Source organism: Microcaecilia unicolor, chromosome 2 (genome assembly GCF_901765095.1).
Source record: "Microcaecilia unicolor chromosome 2, aMicUni1.1, whole genome shotgun sequence".
Taxonomy (NCBI): Eukaryota; Metazoa; Chordata; class Amphibia; order Gymnophiona; family Siphonopidae; genus Microcaecilia; species Microcaecilia unicolor.
The window spans coordinates 435274090-435300049 of NC_044032.1; the positions used below are offsets into that span (position 1 = coordinate 435274090).

General features: G+C 43.2%; 1 protein-coding gene across 15 annotated transcripts in view; it reads left to right on the plus strand.

Moving 5' to 3' along the window:
* CAMK2D (calcium/calmodulin dependent protein kinase II delta) overlaps positions 1-25960 on the plus strand; it is a 559079-nt gene that overhangs the window by 168803 nt on the left and 364316 nt on the right. The gene's annotated exons all lie outside the window — the stretch shown is intronic.

Consider the following 25960-nt stretch of genomic DNA (forward strand, 5'->3'; position numbering starts at 1 on the left):
TCTCATTAAAGGAACTCTTGATCAAGAAAATTGGGGATCCTCATGAAATTGTCCCAAACTTCACTCTTCTTCCTAGTAAGGGCAGGGACTGTCCCTCAATTATACCCTGCTCTACATCTACTCTCCTCCCTACTACAGTACTCAGTTTTACTAGTTATGTTGTCATGATTTGTACTTGTCATTTTTTTTACATATATCTTTTGATGTTCTGTACGTTTACTTTGTGAACTTGGTATATCTGAATATTCCTATTCTATGAAAATTGTTTATGTGTACCTATTTCCTCATAGCATCACCAGCTGAAGTATTGCAAATAGATGCGGAAAGCTTAGTTTCCGTAATGAGTAGTGTTGTTCTGTGTAAACATTGCATAGAGGACAGTATACAATTGACTTTAGTTGCAAAAACTTTTACTTTTAAAAGGGCATAGTATTTTCCCCTTTGTTACACAACATTTTTGTGGGCAAAGTTACCCGGACAAAAAAGAGAGCAGATCTGGGGGCCTGTTGAAGGTGGGCTAGCATATTTTCTACATAATGCCATACTGAGGGCTGTCCATTGGACAAATCAGACCACAAAAATTGTAGCTATTTGAATATGCAGTAGATCACTTATCTGTGTTAACCACTTAACCCTCCATTGTCTCGGTTTCAAAAACTTAGATTGTGAGCCCACAGAAAGGTGGTATATCAAATCCATGACCCTTTACCCTTTATAAGTACAGCGGATATCCAAATAAAGATTACAGGATAAAGTTGACTGGTTATCTTACCACTGCAGTTCTAGAACTATTGGACACGCATGTTTATGTGTCACTTGCGCACATAATTGTACAGAATATGTTTTATTACATTTATTGATACAAAACAGTGGAGGCAACAAAACATTTCTGGTGCACAAATGTCCTTTAATAGATTTCTTCCAAACAGACCAGCAACTCGACACAGGCTGTGTTTCGTCTAAAAGGTCTGCCTCAGGAGTCTCAAAAATATACACTCGTGTAACATGTCACCGAGGTTTATGCTCAGCAAAGATGTCGTCTTTTAAACAGGAACTAGTCTTCCAATGTGGCTTTCTTTCACAACAAAGAAAATGTTTAAAGACGATGGCTGTGTGTGTGTGTGTGTGTGTGTGTGGGGGGGGGGTCAATCTTTTGATTAGAGAGTTAGCTTTGATTGATGTATGGAGGCAATTCCATACATCTTTTTTTTCCCCCACCCGCTCGAGGTCCACTCATGCTTTGATTACATCCTTATTTCCAGGGGGTTGCTTAGCAAGGTCCTAGCGACCACTATTGATACGAATGAGCTTTCAGATCATTCCCCAGTAACAGTTACTGTGCAGTGGGGGGGGGGGGGGGGGCTAACATGCACTTCTCCAGGTGGATGAAGAACCATGTGCTATATCAAGACAGCCAATTCCATGTGTTTCTTTGGAAAGCTTGGCAGGATTATGAAAGTGGAACACACTACCAAAAGCCTTGAAAGGAATGCACAACCACCTAAATTTCCGGAAATCACTAAAAGCTAACCTATTCAAAAAGGCAGACCCCGCCGATCCAACCTAAATCCCTGATCTCTGCGACACAACAAAATTAAAGTAATGGACATAATACAACTCCTCTGATGCACATTTTCTGAATCTGAATGCGCCACATGAACTTTATACTACCGCACTATCACTTTGTATTTGTTCTCACCGGAGCCGGCAAACGCCTTAACTCTGTAAGCCACATTGAGCCTACAACTATGTGGGAAAATGTGGGATACAAATGCTACAAATAAATAAATAAAAATCTTTGCTGAGCGTAAACCTTGGTGTCATGTTCCACGAGTGTGTATACTTTTGAGACTCCTGAGGCAGAGGTTTTAGTTGAAACATAGCCTGTGTCAAGTCGCTGGTTTGTTTGGAATAAATCTATTAAAGGACATTTGTGCACCAGAACTTTTTCTCACCTCCACTGTTTTTTGTATTGCTTTGCGGAGTGTGGAATTTTGTTCTTCTGTTTTGTTTTGTTTTGTGTTGTTACATTTATTACCATTTTTCCTGTAGGGATAAACAAGGCAGCATACAAGCCAATAAAAAAAAATGGGTAGGGTTCCCAATTGTGCACTCAATTCACAGAATACAGTAAGCTGTGCAAAGCCTAGCTGAATTTAAGCGTCTGCAGTTACTTCAGGACTATGGCTGGTGTAACTGGAGGTGTATAAATGTTAGACCTGCCGATGCTGGGTTATGCTAGTATTCTATATTGAAATTCGGGCGCCCAGATACTACTATAGAATATACTGCCACCGTGTGGCATTGGGGTGCTTAAAAGGAGGTACCCCCTTCCAGAATTGCCCCTTTGGTGGATTTTTAAGTAAGGACCTCATGGCATGATTTTTTTAAGCTAGAAAGATAAGAACTATAGAGAACTGGGCATTTTTGAAGGCCGGTGGATAGTCTTCTGTACATCTAGGGTTCAAGGATGTATTTATTTGATTGACCACCTAGGGAAAAACCATCAAAGTGGTTTACATTATAATAATGTTATATAAAAAGAAAAGATTCAGCAAGCGTTCTATATACCTTCCAGGAACCCAGGATCAAATTAAAATAGATCATGTATTAAAAGCTAACTGAAACAAGTGCATTTTTAACAGCACTTTAAATGAGGAAAGGGAAGGCTCCTTGCATAACAGCATAGGAAGGGCATTCTATACTGTAGGTCCTATTACACTAAACATCAATTTCTGAAATGCATGAGATGGAATAGCCCGGACCGAAGGAACATTCAATGAATGCCATTGACTGGAGTGCAGAGCCCGTACAGTGACGTAAGGCAGTAAGTATGGTGACAAAAATTGAAGGGAACCCATATGGGGAATCTTAAACACCAGTAGCAACATCTGTGTTGAAAGAAATGGCAAATGCCCATTTTGCTACAAAATGGAAAGCTTTGAGAGTAGTTGTATTGCTTCGGTATTGCAGCCTGCTCAATTGGTCACCACAGACTGCACAAAGACTAAAATACTACAGATTCTTTTAGATTTGTATTGGGTAAATGAAACTCTTTATTTGCACTTTAATTGGAGAGTGTATAAGCCATTATTGTTCCAACTACACAATGATTAAGAAATACACACACTAATCGAGTACATTACTAAAGTAAGGCTATAGAAGTAAAATAAGAAAGATATATATATATATATAGATAGATAGATAGATAGATAGATAGATAGATAGATAGATATAGATATACACACAACATCACTGGTCAGAAATTACATCATTCAGGCCCTTATCTCATCAGCTGGGGGGGCCCGTTGCATCGAAAGCCTGAAGTCTCCATATGACCAGGAACAAGTCTTTTCTGCACGATGCGTCCATCCACAGAATGAGCCCAAGGCTCTGCTGCAAAAAGCCCCCTTTTTATTAAGCTAAAACTTATCCAGGAATGTACATGAGGTTTCAGTCATATGCTCTCAGTTCAGGTAAACAAACCACTGGCCAGGTGGCTTATCTCCCGAACCTCAAGCATACCCCGCCTCCCTCCTGCACAAGCTGGCTTCAGAGGCATTCCAGCCTGTTCTTGAGAGGTGCCTTATCTCATACATTGTTCTTGAGATGCGCCTTACATTCCATCCTGTTCTTTGAGATATACCAGGAAAGTCACTTTTGGGTCAAAGACAGGGGATTTTAAAAATGTATTATCGATTAAAGCAAGACTGAAAAGCAATTTTTAATGTTTTCCATCACAGTAGTGCTACAGAAACTCAACATAGATAGAGTTGTTTTCAACATATTCAGGTTGCAGATGATGTAAAATGCTGTAATTTGGTTTACTGCTAACCAAATACCACCCAGTAAATTATTCTCCCAAAACAAACATAAAGGTGAAGCTTCATGGTAGATGGCAGATGGTGGGATTTATTAAAGGTTCAACTTTCGCTTAATTATATTAAAAACACTTTTAGTACCAACAGCACGCAGGCAGATAACAAAATCAAGCACGGCTCTTCATCAGTCAAATTCCTTGACATCATATTGATTCTTCAGTTGCTTTAAATTAGTAATTAGTCATGCAACAAATGACACTGCTGTACTTCTTAAGTGAATCAATAAATACTTGATCAGTTTAATCATATTACTATAGCATAATCTAATGCTGTGAGTTAGAAAGCAAAGTTAAATTCCTGTAAAAGACATCATAATCAGCTAAAAAATATACAGCACATTTGAGATGTTTTGCAAAAGGGAGCATTCCTTCTTTCACGACAGAAAAACAGTCCTCATGAAGCACACAGCAGGGCAAATTTAAGTTGTCAATGTGATTTAAATCATGATTCTATTTAAAGAAACTCCCTGCTTTTAGGCAGAGGGAATAACATTGGCTGAGCAGTCCCAGAGCAGTGGGGAATATTGGGTAGGTGGGAGAAAGTAGGGATGAAGTGAAATATTTTTCTTTTCTTCCTGGTTGTGGGATATGATTGAGGTCTACAAAATCCTGAGTGATGTAGAACGAGTAGAAGTGAATCTATCTTTTTATTTGTTCCAAAAGTACAAAAACTGGGAGATAGTCAATGAAGTAACATGGAAATTTTAAAACAATTAGGAGGAAATATTTTTTCACTGAACGAATAGTTAAGCTGTGGAACTCTTTGCCAGAGAATGTAGTAACAGCATTTAGCGGATCTGGGTTTAAAAGAGGTTTGGACAAGTTCCTGGAGGAAACGTCCATAGTCTGCTATTGAGACAGACTTGGGGAAGCTACTGCTTGCCCTGGGTAGTATGGAATGTTGCTACTATTTGGTTTTCTGCCAGATGCTTGCGACCTGGATTGGCCACTGTTTGGAAACAAGACACTGGGTTAGATGTACCATTGGCATGACCCAATATGGCTATTCTTATGTTAAAAGAAGTCACTTTTTAAATGTTTTAATTGATTTTTTTCAGTCTGCTGTTATAGAATGATAGAGTTCTCTCTCCCCCACCACAACTGCATTTCTCTGTGTACTACTAATTTAACTTTTGATATTTTAGTATAAAATGGGGAGAAATATGGACATTTAATGGTGTCTAGTTTCCTTGTTTTTAGAATGCTCTATGTCTTCATAGTGTAATCTGACCTCCCTTAGATTTAAGCAGACGTGATGGCCTTTCTCTTATTCCCATGCAGGAGAGAAAGAGACAATTTTAAAAAAAAAGTCTTATAGCATATTTTCAAAGCACTTAGACTTACAAAGTTCCATGGAGGGGCATAATCGAATGGGGCGGCCATCTATAAGGGCGACCATCTATAATGACGGCCCCGTAAAGCGGCGTACCCGACTGTATTATTGAAACAAGATGGACGGCCATCTTTCATTTCGATAATACGGTTGGGGCCGGCCAAATCTGAACATTTGGGCTGACCTTAGAGATCGCCAGCGATAGAGATGGCCGCCATTGGTTTTCGCCAATAATGGAAACTAATGGCGGCCATCTCAAACCCGGCCAAATCTAAGCCATTTGGTCATGGGAGGAGCCAGCATTTGTAGTGCACTGGTCCCCCTCACATGCCAGGACACCAACCGGGCACCCTAGGGGGCACTGCAGTGGACTTCACAAATTGCTCCCAGGTGCATAGCTTCCTTACCTTGGGTGCTGAGTCCCCCAACCCCCCCCCAAACCCCACTCCCTACAACTGTACACCACTACCATAGCCCTAAGGGGTGAAGGGTGGCACCTACATATGGGTACAGTAGGTTTTGGGGGGTTTGGAGGGCTCAATATTTACCACCAAAAGTGTAACAGGTAGAGGGGGGTGGGCCTGGGTCTGCCTGCCTGAAGTGCACTGCAGTACCCACTAAAAACTGCTCCAGGGACCTGCATACTGCTGTCATGGAGCTGGGTATGACATTTGAGGCAGTCATAGAGGCTGGCAAAAAAATGTGTTTAAATGGTTTGTTTTGGGTGGGAGGGGGTTGGTGACCACTGAGGGAGTAAGGGGAGGTCATTTCTGATTCCCTCCGGTGTTCATCTGGTCAGTTCAGGCACTTTTTCAAGGCTTGGTTGTGAACAAAAAGGGACCAAGTAAAGTCGGCCAAATGCTCGTCAGGGCCGGCCTTCTTTTTTCCATTATCGGCCGAGACCGGCCATCTCTTAACCACGCCCCGAGGCCGGCCATCTCTTAACCACGCCCCCATCCCGCCTTCGGTACACTGCCGACATGCTCCCTTGAACTTTGGCCGGCCCTGCGATGGAAAGCAGTTGAAGCCGGCCATAATCGGCTTTCGATTATACCGATTTGGCCGGCCTTAGGAGAAGGCCGGCCATCTCCCGATTTGTGTCGGAAGATGGCCGCCCTTCTCCTTCGAAAATAAGCAGGATAGTGACCTATGGAACCTTGTAAGTCTAAGTGCTTTGAAAATGAGCCCCCCACTTGATCATTAAGGGCATATGAAATGGGTGAGCAGGGCCTCTACAGTTTGTGACATAAATTTGAATACAACAGGATAAACAGTTCAACAGTTAATGGAGGCCACCCTTAAAATGGTGAGGCAGACACAAAGACATATAAAAGACTTTGTAAGGCTAGTTCCCCTGTAAGAGCCAGGCTAAAAACCTCTCTTCTATCAAAACCCAGTCTCAATTGAAGACACAAATCTGCCAAGATCAGGACGTTTCCATCTGTTTTAACTTTGGATTATTAGTGCAGAAAATGTAAGATGTCAGCAGTGAGCCTTTTTAGATATAAAGACAAGTCATCAGGGCTTTCAGTAGAAGGTTTATACTTATGATAGCTTTCAAGAATTGTCAGTTATGCTAGAAATTTTCACAAATATTTGATACTAGATTCAGAAAATGCTGCAGTTATATGCATGAACAATTGGAAAATCTGCTAAACCCTGGTGCTATTGCATTCCCCACATTTTCTTCTGTGTTCTGGGGTCTTGGTGCCAGTAGACAGGAGAATTTGCATAACTCTGACCTGCAAGTCCAGCTATAGAAACTAATTTAGGCAGGCATACAGTATATGTTTCACTGTTTATGCAGCTTGTGTTTGCTGTGTGGGATTCAAGGTCCTTCCCTGTGTTTGTTTACCATGGCTACTGATTGTTTCACCACTTCCCACACCTGTCCTGGAGACCCCACAGATGTCGGGTTGTCAGGAAATCCATGGTAAATATGTAGGAGAGAATTTTGTTTTCTTGACTTCTCTTCAAAATGTAGTGTGACGTGCAGGCTGACATGGTTATATGTTTTGAGACAGGGCAAACCTTCATTTCAGACTGCTCCATGGCACTTTTAGCAGCTTTAGTATTTATTTCTATCAGTAGAAATCAAACAAAATAAAACATGGAAAAGAAAATAAGATGATACCTTTTTTATTGGACATAACTTAATACATTTCTTGATTAGCTTTCGAAGGTTGCCCTTCTTCGTCAGATCGGAAATAAGCAAATGTGCTAGCTGACAGTGTATATAAGTGAAAACATTCAAGCATTACTATGACAGTCTGACAGGGTGGGAGGATGGGGGTGGGTAGGAGGTATGCATGGGGACATCAAAGCATATCATTGATATTCTAACAGGATGGGTGTGGATAGGTGAGGGGTGGGGTGATCAACAGAGAAATGCAGCTTTATGGTTTATAATGGGCTAGGAACCCCAGGTCCTTGTTAAGTCCTTTCTGTTGGGTGTTAAAATATTAAGTATTTATTTCTGTAACTGAGAACACAAACAGCAGTAATTTCAGAATTTCAAATGGCCTCATCTGCTTCATCATCATCATCATCATCATCATCAAATATGTTACTATGGGTTAATACCGTATTTTTCGGACTATAAGACGCACTTTTTTCCCCCAAAATTTGGGAGGAAAATGGGGGGTGCGTCTTATAGTCCGAAGGTAGCGTTTTTGGATCGCCGTCCCGTACTTACGCGATGCCATGTTCCGTGGTGGTCTAGTGACGTCGGGGCAGGAAAGAGCCCCCTCTTTCCTGCCCATCGCGCTGCTCTCCGTGCTCCTCACTGCTTCCTGACGGTCTCGCTCTTTCCTGCCCCGACGTCACTAGACCACCACGGAACATGGCATCGCGTAAGTACGGGACGGCGGTCCAAAACTCGGACAAGACGCACCGGAGCACCTAGGTTTTAGAGGAGGGAAAAAGGAAAATGTTTTTTTTTCCTATTTCCCTCCTCTAAAACCTAGGTGCGTCTTATGGTCCGGTGCGTGTTATAGTCCGAAAAATACGGTAAGTATTGTTTGTTTGTTTATTTATTTATTTATTCATACTCATATCCCACAATTATCCAAAAATGAGTTTCGGTTCAATGTGGCTTACATTTAACAGTTGTTACTTTGATTCAGTTACATTTACAAGGTTGTGTAATTCTGTGTCTTACAGTGGTTGGCAAAGTAACTATCAGTTTGTGTGGAATAGTCATTGAGTTTCTTGAGAAGCTATGTCTTAGTTCATTATCTTCTCTCTTGTTCAATACCCACTTTTTTTTTTAGATTTTCATGTTTCTTATCCCATCATCATTAACTTTTCTAAACTGATAAAAATTTCTTTCCTGAACCACTGATATACTGTGGTCAACTGCATTGCCACTTTCTCCACTGTAGCAGCTTCTTTGTCTCACTGAACACAAGCAGAAATGTGAAAATTTATACAGTCATATAGCACCAACGTTTGCTTTAATCCAATTGACTAGTAACATTCGGGTCAATTTGAGCCACCGTGGTCAGCCCTTTTCTTTTAAACACCAGCCACAGCAGTCAAAGAAAAAATTATGGATTATCAGTTCCAGTATCCAGAATGGTGGCTGGTGTTGAATGCCCTGATAATGCAGTCAGTGCCCAAACTTACATAGGTAGTGGAGATATTTGCCTGCTATTTGGATAAGTTCCACAACCACCCTGGCTCTGCCTATGCTCCATCCCGGCACTAAACAAAAACAGGAAGATAAAAACTCAATGGGTAGGTCCAAACGAGGTCAGACAGTGGAGAAAGAAAAAACAGGTACACAAGTGGTCTGCAATCACATAAAAGTCCTTTAATTAGTCCAAGATCCAACATGGACCGTGTTTCGGCCTAGAGGCCTGCACCAGGGATACAAATGTCCATTGCCAAGTGTTACAGCATCAGGTAGATGTTCTAGACAACATATCTCTTTAAGAATAAGGCTGTTATCAAGATTTCTTTTATTGTTGATGAATTATGCCTTATCCTTAAAGAGATATGCTGTCTAGAACATCTACCTGATGTTGTAATACTTGGCAGTGGATATTTGGATCCCTCATGCAGGCTTCTAGGCTGAAACACGGTCCGTGTTGGATCCTGGGCTAATTAAATAAAAGTCTTTTATGTGATTGCACACCACTGTGTACATGTTTTTTCTTTCTCCACTGTCTGACCTCCTCTCATCCTGGCACTATCCAGATAGTGCTGATGAGGTCTGTAAGAATATTAATTGACACAATTCTGTAACATGCATCACTTTGCACTTGCTCACATTAAACACCATCCGCCATATGGATGCCCAGTCTCATAAGGTTGTCAAGCAATTTTTCACAATCCTCTTGCGATGTAACATGTATTAAGGGAATAGTATACAATATTTGCCTCCTAATGCACGTGAAGAAGTAAAATCAGGCATTATTATAGTGTAATGCATATTTGTTTAATATAACATAGACTACATGATAATATGTAAAACATTCAAATCACCTCATGATTATGTAAATCAAATAATGCAATGTGCATTACATAAGTACATAAGTAATGCCACACTGGGAAAAGACCACGGGTCCATCGAGCCCAGTATCCTATCCATGACAGCGGCCAATCCAGGCCAAGGGCACCTGGCAAGCTTCCCAAACGTACAAACATTCTTTATGTGTTATTCCTGGAATTGTGGATTTTTCCCAAGTCCATTTAGTAGCGGTTTATGGACTTGTCCTTTACGAAACCGTCTTACCCCTTTTTAAACTCTGCCAAGCTAACCGCCTTCACCATGTTCTCCGGCAACGAATTCCAAAGTTTAATTATGCATTATTCCAGAAAGAAAAATGTCACCTCAAAGCTGATATATTTCCTGGCAGGGAGCACCATTCAATTCTTTCCTCCCCCTAAAACAGAACCCCTTCCCCCACCCTACCTCAATCAGTCACTGGTAGCCTGGAGGCACAGGGCAGGATTATTGCAGGTTTGTGACTACTGTGGTAACTAAGCTGCACTAAAATGCCACATTTCACTGCAGCTTAGTAATTTCCCCCATGAATATCTTGGTCAGTGGTACTTATGAAGATAAGTGCTTTTGAATATTGACCTGATTATCTTTTCGCTGACTGATTAAACTTTTGCTCCCATGGAAAGTTTGTGAGATGTATGAAGTTCCTCCAATAAAAATGTATCTCCATACTTACTTATTAACCTTTATTGCAATATTTCTCATTGACTTATTAAGGAAATGCTTCTCTGTTTAGGAAAGTTAAAGATGATGGGATAATGACTATGAAAATCTCATCAAGAAATTGGCTAATCAGTAACAGAGGTCAAGTGGCATCTTATCCAGTTAAAGTTGGCACGGAATATGCATGGAGGATCCTTAGTTGTGAAAGGGACAGAGTTCAGTTGGGTTCATGCAATGCAATAGAAATACAGGGGTCCTTTTACTAAGCTGTTGGAAAAAGGGCCCTGCGGTAGCAGTGGGGGCTGTTTTTCCCATGCGCCAGGGTCCTTTTTACCACAGCAGATAAAAAGCCCACCCTCCAAAAATGGCCATGTGGTAAGATAACCCTTACACATTGAGGTGGTGGTAAGGGCTCCTATGGTAAGCTGAAGGTAATTCAGCAGTGCGCAGAGATGCCCGATTACCGCCGGGTTAGCGCTACGCTAGAAAAAATGATTTTTTCCGGCATGCCAGAAATGGCGCACACTCGAGCCAGAACTACCGTTAGCAGCCGCATTGGGCCGGTGATAGTTCTAATTTAGCATGTGGTGAGCCTGCATTGGGCTTACCGATGCTTTCTGAAAGGGCCCACAATTAGTTGGACAGTGTGGGCCACATGGTCCATACTTTGCCACACTCTTAGAAACCAGAAATATGATAGCAATATTAAATGTATTTATTAATTAGTATTTTTCTTAACTAGGGTCCTGGGATACAGCAGATATGTGAAGAAGGCTGCTGGTGTAACACTGACAGATGGAATTCTTGTGAATATCTCCTTTTGTATTTAGTATTTGTGCATCAATCAGGAGACATGCTTGTGGTTTGCTGCTTGAATTCAGCTTCTTTTCCCACACACTAGGAACATTGTTTTTGTCAAGTATGCAAACTACAGTATATTATTTATGTAGTACATATCCTATATAATAATTCTCTCCTCCAGCGTTCTATGCGTCTTGCTGCCTGTGTTCGTGACTTCTTCGGAGTTGGTCTGCTAGGCTCCGTAGCACAGGCTGACGTCAGCAAACGCACTGTGATGTCAACATCAGAACCCGGGGTAAAAAAAAAAAGCCTCACAGCTGATCCAACCCCCCCCCCCACCAAACTGCCATACAGCTTGACAGCAACACAAAATTTAAAAAGCCGCCCTCCTGAAACACCTGGGGGGGTGCAGCATGACACCCCCTCTCGGCGCATCAGCCCCCCCCCCGAGTGCATTCTTGCCTGCCGTGTGCATGCCGCTGGGGGGGGGTGTGTCGGTTCCGCTGGTTCCATGCTCCCTCTGCCCCGGAACAGGAAGTAACCTGTTCCAGGGCGCAGGGAACCAGCGGAGCCAACACCCCACCACCCCCCGCCCTTGCTACGCCACTGGTCAAGGGGAAGATGCTGGATAGAGGAGTAGAGAGGATAGGGAAGACAGGAGATACTGGATCAAGGAAGGATGGAAAGAAAGGAAATATGCTTGCTCAGGGAGAGAAGGGTAGATAGTAGACATGGTGGGAGTAGGGTGACAGAAGGGAGATGCTGAATTGGGATGGGGAAGAGAGAGGGGGGACCCTGAAACTCAGAGGGAGGGAGGGGGACCCTGAAACCCGGAGGGTGGGGGGACCCTGAAACTCGGAGGGAAGAAGGGAGGGGACGACCCTGAAACTCGGAGGGAGGGAGGGGATGACCCTGGCACTCGGAGGGAGGGGGACGACGACCCTGGCACACTCTCATTCTCACACACACACTCTCTCTCTCACAGACATACTCACACCCAGTCTCACTCACTGTCTGTCACACACACACACTCGCACATTCACTCTCTCACAGAGTCACTCTCACACACACTCTCTCAAACATACACACTCCGAGGAAAACCTTGCTAGTGCCCATTTCATTTGTGAAAGAAACGGGCCTTTTTTACTAGTTATATGTATAAGAGGGTGTAGAGACAAGTGGAGGCTGATTTTATAAAAGGGCATATGTAGGCTGTCAAGGCACATAGGCATATATATTGTGCCTGGTTTATAAAGGCAATTTATGTGTTTCTATACCTTTTAAAAAGTACCCTAAGTGAGTCAGGCACATATTTACATCTACTCTGAGGCAGACATAACTGTGTGTTTGTGTGTGTCAGAAAGAATAGGACTTCAACTAATCATACAAATGAAAGTCGTCTCCTTATATATTGTATCAAACTATCTAGAACAGTTAGGAGAACACAATTGCTCAATTGGCGTATATGTCAGAACACATTAATTGTGTATAGAGGAAAGGCCTCAAGAAACCCCCAGCTATGTGTTCTCCTAACTGTTCTAGATAGTCAGAAAGAATAGGCACATACATGCGTATATTTTTAAAGCATACATGTAAGTTGCAACTCTGCCCCCCCCCCCCAACATATGTGTATATCATGTAAAAGTAGATGCCATGTTTCTTTGCATCTACTTTTTATGTGCATACATGCATGGGTAATGTTATAGTATAAGAGCTGCATGTGTAGGGGTAAAAGCCTTCCATAATCGCTGCTGTTTTGCAGAGCTTGACTAAATGCAGATCTGTTCTACAGAATACAAAATGTGCAGTGTGCAACTTTTTCATTCCTTCCTTCTAGGTACTCTCTTCACCCTCCCTACCTACATAAGAACATAAGAGTAGCCATACTGAGTCAGACCAAAGGTCCATCTAGCCCAGTATCCTGTTTTCAACAATGGCCAATCAGTAGGACCCTAGTGGTGAAAGCTGTCTGGACTCCTGTCCTTAGCTTAGACTGTACTACTTCAGCCACCAGGATGTCCTGTCTCTGATCTTGGTCCCGCTAGTGACAGGTGATGCAAAGTCCTCACTCTCATTTTGCCAGCGGCAACTGGGCTCCTCCAGCATTTCTTCCATCAACTGCCAGGCCACAAATTTGATGGCCTCGGTTGACCCCCCTGCCTGGGATTTTTCCAGCTCTGGTCTTATTCCATTGAGTATCAACTTCTTAACATCCTGAGCTATATTTTCAAGTGTGGATAAGAATTGGCCAGATATGTGGTTTAGGGAAGCAATGCCCATTCTGAACAGGGCATTAAAAGCCTTCTTTTAAAAAGCTGTGTAAATTAAGGAGGTCTTATCGCGAATCCTTAAATTGAGTGGTTAGGAGGCAGGGCATTCTTATGGCTGGGGCTGATAAGAATAGGCACTGCATATGTTGACAAAATTGCAAAAGTCTAAAAGCATCAAACATAAAGATGTGGCTATGCCACTGACAGATTAATAGGAGTTTTATGCAGTGGATCTGTTATGCATTGAACTGCATTCAGTAAATAAAGAGCAAAACTATTTATAAATCATTGGTATAAGTCAAGTGATCCAGTTCATTGGTACTATGTTTAGTAAGCCTACAAGAATGTTATATATTATATATACTAGTAAAAAAGGCCCGTTTCTGACACATATGAAACGGGCGCTAGCAAGGTTTTCCTCATAATGTGTATGTTTTGGAGAGTGTATGTGAGAGTGACTGTGTGTGATATAGAGTGTGAAAGTGTGAGTGTGTGTGTGTGTGTGTGTGTGTGTGTGTGTGTGTGTGTGTGAGAGAGTGAGTCTGGGTGTGAGCGTGTCTGTGAGAGAGTGTGTGTGTGAGAATGAGTGTGTGTGCAATTGCGTATGGGAGACACAGTGTGATAGAGAGAGAGAGAGAGTGTGTTTCACACAGATACAGTGTGTGTGTGAATGACAGTGTGTGTGAGGCACAGATTGTCTGTGAGACTGAGTGTATGAGACCAAGCGAGTATGTAAGTGACTGTGTGACACATAGAGAGTGAATGTGATACAATGTGAGACATAGAGTGTATGAGAGTGAGAGACAGAAACACATTGTCTGTGAGAGAGAGAGTGTATGTGTGTGTGACAGAGATACCTCCCTCCCTCCCTCTCTCTCTATGGTGTCAGGCCCCCCTCTTTCTCTGGTGTCTGAGATTGCTGCCACTGCACCTAAGCAATTGGTGTGCTGGAGGAGAGGAAGAGAGAGAGAGAGTGTGTGTGTGTGGGGTGGGGGGGATGTGTTGGAGGGGTTCAGCTTGGAAGAAGAGGGGTGTGGGGGATTCTGGATGCGCTGCCAGATGAAAGTAAGTGAGTATGTGTGTGTGTGTGTGTGTTTGTGTGTGTGTGTGGGGGGGGGGGTTCAGGAAGCAATGGCAGATGACAGTGAGGGAGTGTGTGTGTGGGGGGGGGGGCAGGGGGTACAGGAAGCGCTGCCAGATGAGAGAGTGAGTGTGTGTGTATGGGGTTTCATGAAGCGCTCCCATCCTTGAACCCCCTCCCCACCTCAGTCCCCTTCTCTCATTCAAGAACCCCCTCCCCAGTCTCTCCCATCCAAAAACCCCAGTCCCCTCCCCACCCGTCCCCTTCTCCAATCCGAGAACCCCCTCCCCAGTGTCTCCCATCCAAAAACCCCAGTGCCCTTCCCACCCGTCCCCTTCAAGCATCCAAGAACCCCCTCCCCCATCCTTGAACCCCCTCCCCACCTCAGTCTCCTTCTCCCATTCAAGAACCCCCTCCCCAGTCTCTCCCATCCAAAAACCCCAGTCCCCTCCCCACTCGTCCTCTTCAAGTATCCAAGAACTCCCTCCCCACCTCAGTCCCCTTCTCCCATTCAAGAATCCCAGTCCTCTCCCCATCCGTCCCCTTCTCCCATCCGAGAACCCCCTCCCCAGTCTCTCCCATCCAAGAACCCCAGTCCCCTCCCCACCCGTCCCCTTCAACTATCCAAGAACCCCCTCCCCACCCCCTTCTGCTTCTCCCATCCATGAACCCCTCCCACCTCAGTCTCCTTCCCATTTGAGAACCCCCTCCCCCCACCCTTCTCCCATCTGAGTCCCTCCCCACCTACCAGCTCCATTCTCCTGCCGCCCAGGCCCACCACCCTCACTGCCTTAAAAAAAAAACCCAATTTGAAGCACTGGAGTAACAGGCAGCAGCGCCTCGCGTCTGCCCTTCTACTAAAATCTCTTCCACGACGTCATTGGGCCTTCCCACATTGAGTCCCACCCGCCCTCGCGGTAATTGGAAGTTACCTGAGAGGAGGGCGGGACTCAATGTGGGAAGGCCCAATGACGTCGTCGAAGAGATTTTTAGTAGAAGGGCAGACGCGAGGCGCTGCTGCCTGTTACTCCAGCGCTTCAAATTGGGTTTTAAAGGCAGGACAGCGCCGGGAGCGGACTCGCAGCACCCCCCACCCGCTGACATCTGGGGCGGAGCGCCCCCACCACGTCGCCGTCGCGCGTTGCTGAACTTGGGAGGGAGGGAGAGTGGTGCTCGGGCGGTCGGGGCGGGGCTACCTGAGGCGCGCGGCGCGGTTGGTAGCCAGCGTTTCCTTGGCAGGGGGAGGAGTAGGGAAACACGCTCCGCGTGTTTCCCTACTCCTCCCCCTTCCTTGATGCGGTCCCTGCTTTCATTTTTCTGTTGGTTTTCCGCCCTCGACGTCATGACGTTTGACGCGAGGGCGGGGCAGCAAGTCGTTCAGTGGCTTCACCACCACGAACTTACGAACCATTTTGGGAGTCTGAGTGACTTCAGAACGTTGTCCTCAGAACGTTGAGGGTGCCTTTTATTATATTAGATTGCACTGGTTTAAAGAAATTTAAAATTTATTTGAGTCTGTATCTCAGCTATCTAAACGATGCTAGGAGGGTTACAACCAAACAACCATACAAATGTAGGTATAAAATAGACCAAACAATGTATTAATTAATCTAAAACAATCTCTCAGCCTACCATCTGAACAATCATAGAGATTTAAACATTTACCCCTGGACTGTAAATATGGTGCTCAAATTTGTGCACTGAAGTTTGAGCATACGCCCATATTCTGCATGCAATTTAATTGCTTAAGGAGTAAATCAGTGCTGATAATTGGTGCCAACAATCAGTTATCAATTTCAATTTTATAACAACATTCAATCCATTTTATTTTTGCATTTCAGGAAGAAAAATGTTTGGACCATCAGAAATAGCGAATAACAGTAATGCAGTATACAACTACCTTTTTCATTGCTTTCAATCCTCATCGGTCCTTTTGTAAAATTGCAATCTCATAAATCGCTATGTCTTTTTAAACTCAAATTTATATATTAATTTACTTAACTTTCATGTTCTGGACCAACTGCCAATATTTCGCCACCCTCCTCAGGGCAGTGATCTATTAGATCTGTCAAAATGTAAAAAAAATATCATTAATGATCACATCTGTTCAATGCAATGATAATTTTGTGATAGAGGGAGCGAACAATCAAGAGGCTGAGATTCAGCAGTGGGGATGAAGGAGGAGAAAAGGCATGAGGATGAGTGGGTTTAAGGAATCTGTGTGAAGGGCATGTACAGCAAGGGGGGGGAGAGCCAGGGGCAATACAGTATAGGAATGTGAAGCGGTGAGGTTGAAGAAGAGAGTGGGACATGAGGAGCCATACAAGGGGAGGAACAAGAAGTACCCTCGAGGGAGGTAAAAAAAGGGCAGCGAACAGGAGAAGGAAAGTGAGGAGGCCTGACGCTCCTAAGGAGGTGCTCCAAGGAGTGCAGAAGGATCATGACCTACTCCTTGGCTGTGCTCCTTTGGTGCACGCCAGCAGCTCAAGTGTCCTGCACTGGGTGATTTAAAATCGGGAGGATGACATCGCCTTGTAATCATGGAGGGAGGGTAGGCAGATCGGGCAGAGTGCAAAAGTAAATTTAAGACCTTGTTGCAATCATGGAGGGAGGGTTAGCTGGTCGAGCAGAGTGCAATAATAATTGTAAGACCTGTAAAGACAGAGAAACAGAGCGTAAGGCAAATAAAGCAACACATTGGGGAACAGTTACAGCTGTCACCTATAGTTTGCAGTAACCCTGTTAGTGTTCAGGTATGGCAACAGCTCATTCAGTAGCTCCCTTCCTCCAGGATGTGAGTCTGCTGCCTACAAGTACCTGTGGTGTTTTCTGTGCTACACCTGGCCCAGGCGCCTTTACCATATTAAGGGACCTTATTGAACACCTGTACTTCATGGCATCATAAATAAGGACCTGCCCCAAGTGGCTGCCACAGAGATGAGTGAGATGTGGAGAGGGAGCAAGTGGTGTGTTCATTTGACACTGCAGTGTCACTTGCCTCTGCCTCCAGCTTGCGTCTCACCCCCCAGAGGTAGTCCTGCTTGTGCTGCCGCAGGTACAGGCTCCTTTTCCTGAGATCCTCCATCTGTAGGGAGACAAGGGGTGGGAAGGGAGAGGGAGGTTGAGTAGCAGGTACTTGACAGATATTTCACAGTGATACATAGCTATTTGCATTGGGGATTGCAAAATATGGCAGTTCGTTTGACCACTGGTTCCAGTAAGTTTGCCCACCACTCCGTTGTTATGCACTGTAGATTGGTTACCTATTCGCTATAGAATTATCTACAAGGTTCTGATTTTGATTCATAAAGTTTAATATGCTCATGCTTCTGCCTATTTATCCTGTCCTTTGCCAGTGTATTCCTCAGTGAGGGCTCTTCATTCTTCCCAGCATTGTTTATTAGCAGTGCCCTTGCTATATCAGGTTTGTCTTGTTGCATCTTCAATGTTTAGGGTCCTACTCTTTGGAATGGTTTTCCTCCGTCTCTCCACCTGGAAACGTCTTTTGCTAAATTCAGGGTGGGTTTGAAAACCCATTTGTTTACTGAAGCATTTAGAAGATTTTTTTTTTTTGCCTCTTAATGAATTTATCTTGTTGGACAGACTGTATGGACCATACAGGTCTTTATCTGCCATCATCTACTATGTTACTATGAGGTGGTATATCAAATGTTATTAAACTTAAAACATTACTGTGTTGTATGACTCCTGCAACCTCCACCTCCATATGCCACAGTGTAAATTGCCATACCGATGTCTGTATATTTGCCTCATTACATGGGGGAAGATGCTGCTGTGATGGTTTCTTTGATCTTATTTCTAGGTCAGGACATATATGGCAATGGCAATCTTACATTCTGACATGAAGATGCTGCCCTCCTAATGGATCATTACAGATTCCTGAGATGTTGTGCTGTGTAGCAGATGAAGTAACCTAACCTAGTGGTTATCATTCAGGGCTAGTGGGTTCAAATCCCACTACTGGTACCTGTCACCTTGAGCTATTCACCCTCCATTGCCATGGATATGGAAGTGGCATGCAAATAGTAGTTACTTGTACTGGAGTCATAGCCTCATAAACATAAGTATAGCCATACTGGAACAGACCAAAGGTCCATCAATCCCAGCATCCTGTTTCTAGCAGTGGCCAATCCAGGTCACAAATACCTGGCAAGATCCCCATAAAAGTACAAAACATTTTATGCTGCTTATCCCAGAAATAGTGGATTTTTCCTAATTTAATAATGGTCTGTGGACTTGTCCTTTAGGAAGCCGTCCAAACCTTTTTTAAACTCTGCTAAGCTAACCGACTTTACCACATTTTCTGGCAACGAATTCCAGAGCTGAATTACACGTTGAGTGAAGAAAACTTTTTTCCGATTCATTTTTAAATTTACTACTTTGTAGCTTCTTCGCATGTCCCCTAGCCCTAGTATTTTTGGAAAGCATAAACAGATGCTTCACGTATGCCCATTCCACTCCACTCATTATTTTATAGACCTCTATCATATCTCCCCTCAGCCGTCTTTTCTCCAAGATGAAGAGCCCCAGCCGCTTTAACCTTTCCTCATAGGCAAGTTGTCCCACCCCCTTTATCATTTTCGTCTCGCCCTTCTCTGCACCTTTTCTGATATAATCAGGAACCTTACTGTGCTTGCACGTACCTCCCTATAGAAGGAGGCTTGCTAATTATAGAAGGGCCTGGCAAAACTCATACCAAGAAGAAGAAGAAAAGGAGAAAACCTCCACAAGGTCAACAAAAGGTCCAAAAACCAGCAGTGGTGGTCCAGGAAAGGAAGAGAAAACAAGAATTCACAAATGAGCTTTTATTGAAGAATGGCCTTTCATTAGGCATCTACAGGCATAAATTAAAAAACCCCAAACAATTAAATCATTCATGTTCTGCCCCCATTTGCATAGAGGAAGGGTACATGCTGTTTATATAGTATATATTTTATATATATACTAGTAAGAAAGGCCTGTTTCTGTTTTAAAGGAAACGGGCGCTATCAAGGTTTTCCTCGTAGTGTGTATGTTTGAGAGAGTGTGTGAGAGTGACTGTGCGAGTGTGTGTGTGTGTCAGAGAGAGAGTGAGACTGGGTGCTAGTGTGTCTGTGGGAGAGTGTGTGTGTGTGTCAGAATGACAATGTGTGCGAGTGCATATGTAAGACACAGTGAGACCGAGAGTTTGCTGAACCCCCTTCCCCTCCCCCTTCCACCCCTGTCTGAGTTCCTGAAACCCCTGCCACTTGTTCACATCTGAGTTCCAGGATCCCCCCCCCCCCCGCCACTTCTTCCCATCCCCCCTCTCCCCTTCCCACGCCTTTCAGGACCCCCTCTGTAGTTTCAGGACCCCATTCCCTCCCTGTCATTCATGACCCCCCCTTCCCTCCCCTCCCCTCCCCTGTTGTTTCAGGACCCCCCTCCCCACCTCCTGCACGTTTTTACCTTCTGCACGTAGGGACGCCGCTTCACACAGCCTGTTCTTTCGCTTCTGTTTCAGCTGTTCCTGTGGTCCTGCCCTCAAAGGTGGGACCACACGAACAGCAGAAACAGAAGCGAAAGAAGTGGCTGTATGAAGCGGATGACATCACTGATCTACCGACGGAAGCAGACCACGGAGCCACGGTCCCAGGCAGCTATCAAACGTTGGAGGTGAGAATTATTATATAGGATTGGACATTGTTTATAGCAGTTCAGTGCCTGTGTCTTTAAATAGGACATGACTACAAATCTATGTTATTCTGTAGTTCTCTGTAATAGGTCCTTCCTGAGCCAATGTCCCAGTTCCCTGTGTTTTATGGAACTGTTCCGATTGGTTGGCCTGTGCTCTGATCATGCTGGGCTACTCCATTGAGTAGAAAGAATCTGCCTGCAGCTTGCTCTCTCTATTAGCTGTGATTTATTTATGTTGTGCTTTATTGCATGTCCCCCTTCTAGCTACTTTGATATATCAGCGTACAAAATCCATGCACAAAAATCTGTGCTGAGTGCTATTCTATAAACAGTACATAATTCAACCCACTGTTTATAAAATGCTGTTCAACGCCAAATTCTTTTAGCATTGATTTTTGAGTGCTATATATAGAGAATCTAGCTCTTGCCTGAAATAAATTGTTATTAAAATTAAAAACAATCTCTAAAGAACCTGAGGGAAGAAGTAACCAGTAAAAGATATACAAGATGGGGTAGTATGCTTAAACTGACTGCCCTCAACATTATCTTAGCAGCCACAGTTTGAGCCAACTAAAATGGCTTTAGTACAACGTGGAAGACCCACATACAGAGAATTATGATAATTTAAAATGGGCAGCACTATTACCTGTACTACAATTCTTCGATCAACAGGTTCCAAATGAAACTTCAGTTACCGAAGAAGGTATCGTCTACAAAAGTACTGAAGGACAAATTCTATATTTGGTGCCTACAAAATCGGCACCAAAAAAACAAAACCCCAAAACGCCCTTTGCGTGATTTTATAAGGGATGTACATCCTTTATAGAATCATGCTTAGCTCATATCCAAGCCTAAATGTAGGCAGCTGAAACTAGGCCTTCTTATAGTGCGATTCTATACTTATGTGCATAAATTTCGAGAATGCCCCTGAAATGTCCCTAACTATGCCCCCATATAGTTACACGTGATAGAAGTTAGGTGCACATCAGATACGTATGTAATATTATAGGCGCACACAACTCCTAATTAAGCTCAGATAATGTTGATAATTGGTTGTTACCACCAATTATCAGTGCTGATTGGCTTGTTATTCAATTAAGTTACACGTGTAAATTGGGCACGCACCCAATATAACGCTCATAACTTTAGGCGCCGTATACAGAATTTGGAGGTGAGTGAATCAGCTGAGATACTTGTGGATGCCAGATTAAACCAGCAGCATCAAAATTATCCCTAAATACCCATACCAGGCTATGCACCAGGTCAGAGAAATGACCTAAAGTAATATCATTAGGAGTGTGAAAACCCCGGAACTGGTGAACAACCATAGCCTTGGCCTTTCTGAGGTTTAGTAAAAGTCCATTAGCAGTCAATTATATTTAGCAGGTGCAAAACTGATTAGCATCCAAAATGTAGGGCAACTAATATATTTTATTTTTTATTACATTTGTACCCCGCGCTTTCCCACTCATGGCAGGCTCAATGCGGCTTACTTGGGGCAATGGAGGGTTAAGTGAGCTGCCTGTGCCTGAAGTGGGAATCGAACTCAGTTCCCCAGGACCAGAGTCCACCACCCTAACCACTAGGCCACTCCTCCACTATATATATATAACTCTCAAGAATCATTTTTGAAGTATAATTTGGGAATGATATCAAATTGGATCATTTGAGAGCCTATACTATGATTTAGGTGCACCCCTGGTTGTCTTTTATTCCAGCTGGCATTTCAGTTCCCATGAGTATTTTTATAATGGTGCCAACTGTAGTTCTGCAGTGAGCAAAACAAATTCTTCATATAGATGTCCACTGAGATTCCATCTGGTCCTAGAGCCATATTTCTCTCCATTTTTTATAGTGTTATGCAGTTCCTCTGGAGTAAATGACTTATCTAGGCATCTCTTGAATAACATTTATTTTATTTAATTTACCGGGAATTATTAACCGCCTTTATGAAGAGATTCATCCAAGGCAGTGTACAGCAGAGAATTTAACATAAAATTTGCAGTTTTGTTAACAGCATAACAGTAGTAAAATGACCAAATATAACACACATAAATGTTGTTTTCCAGATGTATTTACTCAAAATACTGATTTATAACTTTGCCATTCTTGAACAGCTTTGCTATGTAAAGCTCATTTAAAGGGCTTGAAATTTGCTATTAATTTCTTCCAGGTTCCTCATCTGTGACCCCTTCACATTCACTCTGGAACAGACCAGTCAGGCTTTGTTGAAGGATGATAGGGATTTACTAATATTCAGAAAGTTTTAGCTGTGTTGTATGAAAAATAGCTATAGGAGATTCATCATTCAGGAGCTGAAAAGGCATTTGACCGGTTGTTTTGGAAGTCTTACTGTACACCGCCTTGAGTTAATTCCTTCAAAAAGGCGGTAAATAAATAAAGTAGATGTTTTTGGTGTTAAATACTGTAAGCTGGGTTTTAAAAGGGAGATAATATGTGTGAGATTGCTCTGTTATGTACCTTACCTAGAGCTAGATTATTCATCATTTATACTATATCTACCAGTATGGAACCCGAAGAAGGGACACGGCAACGGTGTTGTGTCACCACAACTTTTTATATTGACTCTTAAAACCTTAAGATATGAAATTGAGAGTCTCTTGGTCTTTCAAGTGCTTAAATATAGGCAGTCATGAATTGGTATGTATTTTTGCTGATAGGAAATTACAGTCTATTCCAGAGATAGTGGCAGTGTTTACACAGTTTGAAAGTTTTGATGGTCTAAAACTCAATTTTTGAAAGCTGTGTTTATGTCCCACTGCCTTTAATGGGGTAGCTGCTAAGGTGTGGTAAGGGAACAATTTACAATATTTGCCTCTTTATTTACATTAGATGTCAATATAATGCATTTTATTACCATACCACACGTTATTTTGCCACTGTGGGGAAAACATAATGAGATACAAATGAATGCCACATGCTTCATTATTATGTAAATGAATAACACAGCTAGATGCTTCTGACCATCATTTTAAAGGGGGCATAGCTGAAATTTGTTTCTCTTTTCTTAGAAAATATCTACCCAAACACACACACAGTCTGAGCTTATCTCTTATGGTCTAAGGGTAAAGCAGTCCCCAGTTGCTCCTGCCGCTGCCTGGGCTGGGTTCAAAATGCATGAGCAATCCCTAGCAGTAGTTTTGTAGTACAGCTGCTAGGGGTCATGCCACTATGTATGGACAAAAGTACCATGATACTACTGCTAGACATTGCCTGCACCATTTTGAACCTGGCAGTGGCAGGAGTAACTAGAGCTTGCTTCTGCCCTGAAACCCCTAGGGAATCTAAAAGGTAGGCCCAGGAAGGCCTATGGGAGAGTAGGGATCTGGCTCTGCAGGGGATGCCTTCAGGGGCAGGGAGAAGCATACTTTTGCTCTGGCCACTTTAAGAACACTCCTGGGAAAGTTCAATAATGTAGCTTGTGAGGTTGACTGCAAGTCACATTATTCATGTACCATGGGAGTCACTACCCTACGGTACTGAGATACCACATGTTAAGGTGTGGTAAAAGGTCAACTTTTACCCTGTCCTAGTAACTACCTTGCTTAATGAACAACTGGCAAGGAGGATTTCTATTTATGGTGACTTTAAAATAGAAATCCTGGCCTGTATCAGCTTTATGAAGAAAAATGTAGAGAAACATTGATATGCAAGCCAAAATGGGCCACCTATCATTTCCTACGTGTCATTATTAAATGGCTTCTAAGTGCGTGCCTACTCACCCCTTAAACTAGGTGCCCTGTTGTAAGCCATTTTTGCATGTAAAAGAGCTCTACAAACTTAGGTTATGCCCAAAAGTACTTGTACAAGCTGGTGCATAGTTATACATTAATCCGCAGATTCTGTTTATTGCGCCCAGATTTCCATGCCCGACTTTGTGGGTGCATCAGAGATGCAAATAATAGAAACATCAATTATTGGGTGCTAATAAACAATTATTGCTGTTAATTGTCAGTTGTAAATATTTGCACACACATCTCGCTGTGCACTATTCTATAAGCACGGCGCCTAGCTTCAGTCGCACGTATCTGAAAAGGGATCATTGCTAGGGGTATGTCGGGGGGCGTTCCAAAACATTGAGCGAGAATTTACAGAATAAGTTGGGTGTTGGCATTTATATCTGCTTTTAGCAAGAGTAAGTATGGTGCCCAAACGTTAGGTGCTAGATCTACGCTGAATGCTATTGTATAAAGGACGTGCTCTCTTTATAGAATAGCACGTTAGTGCTCAATTTTTTGGTGCTGAATTTTCAGTGCCATTTAATTCCTTCCTTAATGTGCACGAGGTGCAATGCAATTTATGCATGTATTTTATAAAATACATGTTTAACATACATGCTAACATTTACACCTGTTCTCGAACTACCTAAATAAGTAACTTTGAATATCGAGCCCATTGCTTACATTTGCAGCATACTGTACATGATGTAAGGGTGATATGACTAGAGTATGTATAGGGATGATGCGGGGGAGAAGAGATGGAAAGGCAGTGACATAGAAACATGACGGCAGATAAAGGCCATATGACCCATCCAGTCTGCCCATCCTCTGCAACCCCTAATTCTTCCTGTTCCTAAGCGATCCCACGTGCTTATCCCATGCCTTTTTAAATTCTGGATTTAAATCATGGGGGTGAAGGGAATTTACTTTCATTTTCAACCTCATTGTTCAGGTTTTTATTTATTTCCTCTTTCACATAGCTGCACAGTGCCAGTCAACAACTGTCAAAGCTAGGAGCATGGTGATGCACATTTGAAAAAGGGATTAGGGATTGGGGTTAGAGGAGAGTGGAGAGCGTGGATGAGGCAAAGGACAAAGAAGGTATCGGTATATCACTCTATAAACCATTTGTCATAAGGGGTCAGTTTTGAGCACTTTTCCTCAAAAGAATATCCAAATGTTAGAAAAGGTACAGAATGGGCCACAGGTAGGCAAGATATGTGAGGCTTCAGGGAAACAGGGAATAGGTAAGTGAGGCTTGGTACAAGAATATTGGGGGAAGGAGGAAGAAGAAGAAAGACTGAGAAGAGGTAAAAGTGAGAGAACAGACAGGAAGAAGAAGATGGAGGACCCTGGTTCACTGACAGAGGAACAGAAGGCTTAATTGCAAATGAGACAGCCAGGGAAGAGAAGAGGTCATAAAACAATCAAGAGAATGAAGGGCGGATTCTCAGAACTCCTGTAGGGAACAATGCCTGGAAATACCACAGGAGCAGCACAGGAAAAAAAAATACTTCCCAATGCTCAGCACTAATAACATGCAAATTATATGCACATTGTTAGTGTTTACCATTGGAAAGTTAAGGGGGAGGAACATGCCTGGAGCATGCACACAAGAGCTGTGTGGTAAGCATAGATCTTGTGCACATGCTTGGTCCAAAAGATCAGGGCTCACATTTTCCGGGCATGAACTCCTGCAAACACTGGTCCTGGACTCTGATTCCCAGTCCACTCCTAAACCTTTAATGCCGGCATCATGGTGGCTGTTTCCAGCCCAGATCTTCCATGGGCGCTCTTACGAGCACTATCTGGGGCAGATCAAGCAGGTGCTTCTGCTGATAAATGGCAAGGTTGTCATTTTGGACACAGGGAGAGAACCTGGGGCCAGAAGTAGCACCAGTGAACCAGGGACCGATGAAAAATCTATTTTCAGATAGCCTAACACCAGCTCAGATTTGCGTTTTCGGCAGTAAGGGCAGCTTTGTTTTGTGTGATGTTCTCTCAGC